This window comes from Primulina eburnea, chromosome 12 (assembly GCF_022965805.1).
Source record: "Primulina eburnea isolate SZY01 chromosome 12, ASM2296580v1, whole genome shotgun sequence".
NCBI lineage: Eukaryota > Viridiplantae > Streptophyta > Magnoliopsida > Lamiales > Gesneriaceae > Primulina > Primulina eburnea.
This window is the reverse complement of record NC_133112.1, coordinates 8,803,005-8,812,213: the sequence shown is the minus strand read 5'-3', so window position 1 is coordinate 8,812,213 and position 9,209 is coordinate 8,803,005. Positions and strand designations below refer to the sequence as shown.

At 33.4% G+C, this 9,209-nt stretch overlaps 1 long non-coding RNA gene across 1 annotated transcript; it reads right to left on the bottom strand.

Moving 5' to 3' along the window:
• Positions 1-481: 481 nt before the first annotated feature.
• Positions 482-2,239, bottom strand: LOC140807741 (uncharacterized). The gene is made up of 3 exons (XR_012112752.1): positions 1,551-2,239; positions 1,238-1,300; positions 482-1,141 (listed from the first exon to the last, which is right to left on the bottom strand). It is a non-coding gene; the product is annotated as an uncharacterized lncRNA (long non-coding RNA).
• Between the last annotated feature and the right edge of the window lie 6,970 nt (positions 2,240-9,209).

Genomic DNA, 9,209 nt, shown 5'->3' with positions numbered 1-9,209 from the left:
CATGCACGGAAATTATTTAAATTGCTTAATTGATTTTAAATGTTTGCATGGTACATATTATATGATTAAAATTATTATTGCATGATTAAATGATTATATGTCATGATTTCATGAAATTGGAGGATGTTACCTGAATATTCGATAAGAGGATGGGAAAAGACACCGGGGATGACGAAGATAAATAAATAATTTTCATTAAAGATTTTCAAGGCTTCTTAATATGATTAAAAATGATTATATTTTTTTCTAAAAATGGTAGAGTTTGAATTATTTTCTAAGACGAGCTCGATTTTACCCGGGAAGCCAGTTTTGGGCAAACGATGAGTTTTAAAAGATCAAAAATATTATTTTTGGAAACTAATTTTTATACTCTCAGTTTCTTGTTCTTGCAACATTTCAATTACCGTCTTTGCATCCCCACCTTCTATCGCATTCATCTTCATACGGTTAACAAAATTCATGTGGTCTTCATGGTATGACCAACATTTTCTTCTCCCCTTTCATCTTGTACCATATAACGGAAAGAATCACTTGATCTCATACCAGAAGTAATCATATCCTCAATAGCTTTACCATTCTCTTTTGTAATTGTTCTTTCTGAACTGTGAAGGTGGCCCCACTCTGTCCTAGTGAATGGATGATTGTGTATCATCACGTGACTTAGGACTTCATAAATGCCCTCGTCATTCAGTTTCACCCTCAAAGAAGCCTTACATCCTGTTCGTGTAAGACAAGAATTTGATCTTTTTCTAGCTGATGATGCATCACTGAAGTTGTCTGCATTTTCGGATTTCTTTACTCCAGCACAAGAACATACAAAATATTTCTCTACTATTACTTCATTGCTAGAGCATCTAGTGGTTGATTTACGCATACTAAAACCTAGTGCACGAGCATGTTTATAGTACAACTGATGCATATCATCAATTTTTTCTCTTGTCATACCAACAATAGAACCAGATACATCAACACAATCAATAATGTCTTCTGCAAATATTTCAGAAAAAAGTAATATTTTTTATTAAAAACCTAAACCTTTGGAGCAAAAACTAATACTTTTCACGAGTTTTAGAAATTTTACCCTTATTGGTTGGTACATGTACATTTTGTGCAACGATAGCTACTGCATCCAGTGTTTTATCTATAAGAAATTAAAAAAGTTCATATGCAAACAAAATAATATCACACAAATTTCAAAATGATTAAAATGTAGGTAAACAAATCATATTAATCTTACCTTGATTGATTTCTATACCATCTTCATCGCTACAAACAATGACGGTTGAATTTAAATTTTGACCTATAAGAACAAATTAAAATACAAATTACATCAAAATAGAAAATAAAATGTCATATAATCTATAAAGTAGGTATAAAAATTTATAGGAATTGGTAATATGGAGAAATTACACTTTTTAATGAAAAGTAATACTTTCAAACATTTTGGTTGGTATGTCATTTAGAAAGTAACAAGTAAAGTAACACATTCTCAATATAAAGTAATATGTTTACATTGAGAAGTTATATTATCGTTAACTGAAAAAAATTACCTTCCTGGATACCAGTTTGAGCTTCATTCTCCATTGTAGATTTTAGTCGTCAAATTGGTCGAAAAAAGGAAATATAGGACGACCCTAAGATTGTTGCACGACAAATTCAACAAATTCTCAACCTCATATGATGAACATGTTGAAACAAATGCTAAATATAATGATACCAACTACAATCTGGAAGCAGTACACTATTATGGAGCATACATACATACTTTCAGGATTGTGAGTTTGACATGATAGTGCTGTAATGAAGAAATATGAAAGAAAAAATAGACATTTACTGGTAAAATTAGCAAATTGAATTGCCTCATTTCAACATTCTCCTTACATCCCACAAATTGATCCATGTCATTCACAGCAAACATTAAATCCATTTCCACGCAAAAATTCCCAAAACACACAAACAAATTTGAAGAAAAAATCCAGAATCAAATTAAAGAAAAATAATGACCTGCATTGCGAAGATTTCAACAACACTTTGAGGGGAGATAAACGTTGATTCCATGTACAATCGCCCAAAATATGATCGAGCACCGTTGGAAGAAAATTTCTAAATTTTGTGGGAATTTTCAATCGCGAGCAAGAAAGAGATAGTGAAATCGTGTTAAGTGATTTTGAGAAAGATCCTAATTTAAGCAAACCGGGTAATTTGTGAGAGACAGATTAACTCGTCTCACAGATTAGGATCTGTGAGACGGTCTCACATGAAACATACTATTGTCTAATTGGGTTCTACATGCCTACTAAGAAAATGTGATTTTTCTTTTTCATCATAAAGTGGTGGAAATGTTAAAATAGTGGGAGTGAAATTTATAAAATAAAAATCCATATTTTATATCTTATTTTTTAAAAAATAATCAGCAACCATTATTCTGTTTCCATATTGATATATTTACGATTTCGTCACCTAATCCATTTATGTCATTGACAAGCTAATCAAATCTAATTTTCAAGACTGACTGGAAAATTGTTCCAAATTCGGAGAAAATGACATACACACTAATGTTAACCTTGCTGAACTGACAATGCATACAAGATGGTGGGACCATAGTTAGCAAGCTAAAGTGTAATATGCTCGCTTCTAGAACTGTAGAGACAGATTGAGGAGATATTGAATGCTGCTGACATTAAAATACACATGCAAGAGTTGAATGGTGCATGAAACTCGTACAATGATGTACACCACTATCAATGGGCCCATAATTACATGCATGCAAGATGGGGCTTTGGCCCATGAGCATGATGTACGTATGATTGGACTTATTGAGAAAGTGGTGGGCTTAGAATATGTGATTCCTAATGAGTTACTTCATGACATCAATTTGTTGTCTTTCTCTTCCTCATTTGACGAGTTTCTTGTGAACTCAATTTTGAATAAGATAGATAATAGCTTTGAAGTGCTAGTCAAAATGCTTATGACTTATGAAGCCACCATAAAGCAGGAAAATGCTAGTTCCCGGTGAGCTTCTTGTCATGGATGGAAAATAGACCACAAGGTAAGGGAAAGAAACGTTCTGCCCCTTACAAGGAAAAATAAACCCTATAAGAGGCACACTCCGAAGTACACTTAAAGGGCCTACAAAAACCGATAAGTCAGAACATATTTGTTTCACTGCTTAGAAGTCCAGACATAAGAAGTTATCTGCGCGAGAAATGTTCAGGAAATGATAAGTGAATGTCCAATTAAACAGGATTTCAACAAAAAACAAACCAAAGTTAGATGATCCAAATCCCGCACAAATATGACACGCTAGACTAGGTCACATTTCCCAAAGGATGCACAAATTAGTGGAAGAAGGCATGTTTGACTTGTCAGACATAAATTCTATACCTACTAGTGAGTCATATCTAAAATGAAAAATTACCAAGGCTCCCTTAAAGGGAAACGTGGAACATGCACATGGTCTACTGGATTTGATCCACACAGACATTTATGGGCCGCTAAGTGTTAGCACAAAATATGGCCAATCTTTTTTTCATTACCTTTATTGATGACTATTCGAGGTATGAGTATGTCTATTTGATGAGACACAAATCTGAAGCTTTTAAAAAGTTTAAATAATTAGGATCAGAAGTAGAAAAACAATTAGAAATAAGTATTAAGACACTTCGATCTGATCGAGGTGGAGAACACTTAAGTACTGAATTCGTGGTTTATCTAAAAGAGAATGTGATTCTCTCACAGTGGATTCCACCATCGACACCACAATTGAATGTGTGTTTCTGAACATCAAAATCGAAATTTGATGGACATGGTTCGATCTATGATGGCATTCACTGAACAACCTACATCGTTTTGGGGCTTTGCGCTTAAAACTGCGGCAATGCTGTTGAATAATGTCCATACAAAAGCAGTAGATAAAATACCATATGAGATATGGATGGGAAAAACTCCCAAATATTCTTATTTAAGAATAAATGAATGTCCTGCTTACGTAATGCAGACAATGGGTCGATCCATATTGTGCTACTTTGTAGGCTATCCAAAAAATTATGTTGGATATTATTTTTATCATCCCAATGAATCAAATGTGTTTTTTTCAAGAAATGTCACCTTCCTAAAGAAGGAGTTTCTATTATATAGAAAATGTGAGATGACAGAACTTGAAGAAATTCAAAATACTCCCTCAACTATAGAAGTTAAATCTGTTCCCCAACATCTAGTAGTTGAAGTACACGCACCTAGAAGGTTTGATAAGATTATTAGACCACCTGCTAGATATATGTGTATTCATGAACAAGGCCAGAATGAGCCTTGTGTTGGATGTGATCCAATTAACTCTAAAGAAGCAATATCTAATACTGATTCATCCAATGGCTTGAAGCCATGCAGTCTGAGATGAACTCTATATTCAAACCAAGTTTGGACATTAGTGGATCCACCTGAGGGAATCGTTCTCATATGATGCAAATGGATCTACAAAAGAAAGCTTGGAGTGGATGAGAAGGTATTGATCTTCAAAGCAAGACTGTTTGCAAAAAGTTATACTCAAAGGCAAGAAATTGACTATGAGGAAACTTTTTTACAAGTATCTATGTTTAAGTCCATTAGAATACTACTGGCCATAACATCATGGTATGACTATGACATATGAAAAATGGATATAAAGACTGCATTATTCATTGGAGACATTAAAGAAGATATTTATATGTCTCAACCTGAGGGATACACATCAGTAGGAAGTGAGCATAAGATATGTAAACTTTAGAGATCGATATATGGTATCAAGCAGACATCCAGAATTTGGAACCTCATATTTGACAACACTATCAATGAATTTGTTTTGCCAAGAATCCTGAGAAACCATGTGTGTACAAGAAAGTTAGTGGGAGTGCAGTGACATTCGTAGTACTTTATGTTGATGATATCCTACTCATTAGGAATGATGTATGATTACCGCAATCAACTAAATTATGGTTAGCAAGTAAATTCCTTCATGAAAGACATGAGTGAAACATCATATGTATTAGGAATACAAATCTATAGAGATAGATCAAAGAGGATGATGAGGTTCACCCAAGGGACTTATATTGATATCATTCTAAAGAGAGGATACTTACTAATGTATCATGGTGTTACTCTATCTAATACAATATGCCCTAAGACTGATGGAGAGATAAAGATGATGACACATATTCCATATGTTTCAGCAATTAGTAGTATCATGTATGATATGATATTAACACACCCTGATTTTCTTACGCTCTGAGTGTTACAAGCAGATATCAGGAGAACCCTGGTCCAATGTATTGGAAGGTTGTGAAAGATATTCTTAAGTACCTAATAAGGATTAAGAACTTGTTCATGGTCTATGGGGGTGGAGAATTAAAATTGAAAGGCTACACTGATTCTAGCTTCCAAAGTGACATAGATGATTCGAAATCGACCTCTGGTTTTGTATTCATGCTCAATGGTGCGGCTGTCTCTTGAAAGAGTTCCAAGCAAGACACCGTTGCGGATTCCACCACTGAAGCTTAATATATTGTTGCATCTGCTGTAGCCAAAGAGGCGGTTTGGATGAGGAATTTGGTCCAAAAGTTGGATGTTATTTTTAATGGAGTTGATCCAGTCCCGGTGTACTGCGACAACACTGGTGCCGTTGCACAAGCAAAGGAACCAAGGTCTCATCAGCGATCCAAACATATACTGAGGAAATTCCACATCATCCGGGAGATTGTGGGAAGAGGAAATATATCATTCGAAAGAGTCGTCTCTACAAATAACGTTGTCGGTCCACTTACAAAGCCCTTGCCAGGACCATTGTTTTAAAAGAATCACGAAGCAATGGATTAAAGTTTATAAGTAGTTGGCCCTAGGGCAAGTGGAAGATTGTCATAGAAGATGCCCTGCAAGCCAACAGTTGGCTAGAAAATTTATTGACTCAAATGAAATAAACAATATTTATTTTAATATAATTAAAATTTTATGGTTTCATTTTATTTTATATGTATACACATACAATCAGCATAGATAAAGTTCTTGATCATACTTCGATACAAATGAATCGTAATTCGATCTTGAAACTCATTTGTAAATATTGTATATTCTAAATTCGTTTTTAGTCGATTCAGCCGCCTAAAATAAGAATAAAGGTCACTTGAGCTTGAGACTAGAGTTTGTTATGTTGTGTACCGTGTTTAATGTCAACGACATAGAGATGTCAAATCACGCAGATGGGTAATCATAAGATATTATATCGAACAACCCTCCGTCGAAATTTCCTAGTGGTTATCATTCATCGAGAGAAAAATTATGTGGTTGTGATTGTACATTATTAGTCCTTACGACCCGAGACAACACTAAGGCTCTACATACTAGGATTGTGCTTTGACTCGTTTATCGACTCTGCGTGGGTCACAAGGTGGAGAGGTTGGGTGCAATTGCGAAATGTGTAGGAGCTAGTGCATTGTAGTCGGGGATTCACAGCTCATCTATAGGTGTGGATATACTATGTGATCTAACGAAATAGTAGCGCATGAAATCTCCGACCAGAGTGTGAGATGTATATTATGGAAAAATTGCTCTAGTTGTGCATGCGATGGCACTATGAATATTTCATGATTGTATCACACAGCTATCGAATTACTATGCAACCCTCGATGAACCAATGATTGCAAATTTGTTCGGGATATATGAGATGAAGAGACAGTACTGTACGTTATCATAATCGACTGGTTCTTGAGGCATTTTCAGTTATACCTAGGGAATCATGGGGCGATGCTACTAGACGCTCTTACCATGATTCAATGGGTTTGATCAGAAAATGGTTTATGACATTCTCATTAACAAATGTTGATGCATGGAATGTGGGCAAATTGGAGTAAGCCCGATAAACGAAATTGTCCTGGATCACAAAGAGTTGTGAACCTACGCCTAGCTGTATCTCTGAACCATTGAGGGTCACACGGTTTACTTGTTCCCATTGAGATAATGAATTCAATGAGTTGAATTTATAAGAAATAAGTTTGATATGATCAATCGATAAGCTTATAAATAAAGTTTATAAAAGCTTATAGAAATTTTGAGAGCTTGACTGCTAAAGAAAGTCAAAGGAAGTGCACTTGCTTTATTTAGACATTGGTGATCTCGAAACTAAAGTGTGCATCATAATAACGAACAAGTTGAAATTGTCACATCGATGATATTTGATCACCGATCGGGGTTATGATGAGATTAATGTAATGGGAGCATGGATCATGAGCTTGTAAGAGCATAAGCCTATCATGCTAATTTATTAAAGTTCAAATGGGCTTTAATAATCAAATTATATTTTAATTGAATTAAAATATAGCTCATTAAGTTTTTACAAAATATGGTATTGATTTATGTAATATGAAAATATTCATGATACCATAATTTTATAAAACTTGCACACAAAACAAAATAATATTAATGCATGATATTCTCAAATATATATGTATTAAAAATTTAGATTGTCTATGATATGTCATGAATTTAGAATCTTTAATTAACTTAATTAATTAGATTAATTAAGTAAATTAAATATTAAAAATAAACATAATGATTTTGATTCTTATTTGTATATAGGCATCCCAAAGTTTTTTTTTAGAAAGAGATTTTCGGCTCTTCCCAAGACCAAAGTGTGATGCTCTCGAAACCCTTTTCTTTTACAAGAAAAATTCGGCTTGTCCTAATTAATAGTATTGACTATTGAGTCGATTTCTTTTTTGTGTTCTATTTCTAAGCGAAATATCTTCTAATTTTCTAGTGCAAGTTAGAAGAGGAACAAGTAATCCGGTCTTGGACCTAATTCGGAGATCGGAGAATGAGGTTCGAAGAAAGTTCGTAGGGATTTACAACAAGAGCTACATCCGCTAATATCGTTGTAGTTGGAGCCAATTGAATTATTTACTAAGGTATATCTTCTGACATCCTATGTATGTTTATGTTTAATTTAAATCATACGAGTGTCTAAGATAATATTTTGAATGTCAAAATAAAATTTTAAAACTTACGATGCATTTTGGACACGAGAAAATGATTACCCAACAAATTATTCTCACAAAATATTCAACCCAATGTTTTAAAAAATAAATAAAAGAGTAGAAAATAATTAACAATCCAAATTAAAAACATAACACAACAAAAATACCCTTCAATCTTCATTTTATTTTAAAACTCCACTCAAAATTATCTCCAATAACATCTCATCACTTATGTATTGTTTTTTTTTATATATCACCATATCTTTAATCAATATCATCCCATTTCTTGAATTTTTTATATAAAAATAAATGGCAAAAACTTGTGTGAGACGGTCTCACGAGTCGTATTTGTGAGACGGATATCTTATTTGGGTCATCCATGAGAAAGTATTTTTTTATGTTAAGAGTATTACTTTTTATTGTGAATATGGTAGGGTTGACCCGTCTCACAGATTAAGATCCGAGAAACGTTCTCACATGAGACTCACTCAAAATAAATTTAATGTAATTTTATAAAATTGTAGAATAGTAGAATAGATTTAGATACTTGGTGTATTTTTTTTTGGTTTCGGATGATTTTAATTGAGAAGAAGAAGAGCGGTTATTGACTATTTGAGCTAAATGATTTGCGAATTGTGGCAAATTTAGGGTATTTTCAAATGATTGAAAAAAACTTCACCAAAAACGATTTTTATAATATATGTAGTAATAGATATTATTAAAATAAAAGATGAGTTATTGTTAATTATTTAATTGATACATGTTGAGTTAGAAATTAGAGGAGAAAACTGTTATTGCCTTGCACCAAATTGATATTTAGCATCCAACATCAAAAGAGGGGATTTTTTTTATTAGATGCCAACAGCAAATCTAACATTAAAAAGTCGGCCATATTATTTTAGAAATAGGTCTCTTGCCTTACATTCTAGCGATTTTTATTTGTGAAACAGATCAATGTGTTTGTACACAAATAACTGAACAATTTTGAAAATAAGTATCATTAACGATGTTTATATATAGCTCATCTGTTGGTACCAAGATCTTGGTTTTTGGTACCGAGTTCGAAGTTCAATTGTAACAATCTTATTGTCCATATTAAAAAAACCGTGAAATTTTTCAATGGGCTTATAAGAAGCAGCTATACGCAAAATTATGCAAGACACATGAGTACTAGCCCATGCTAGATAAGGAAACTAGCAAATGCATGTA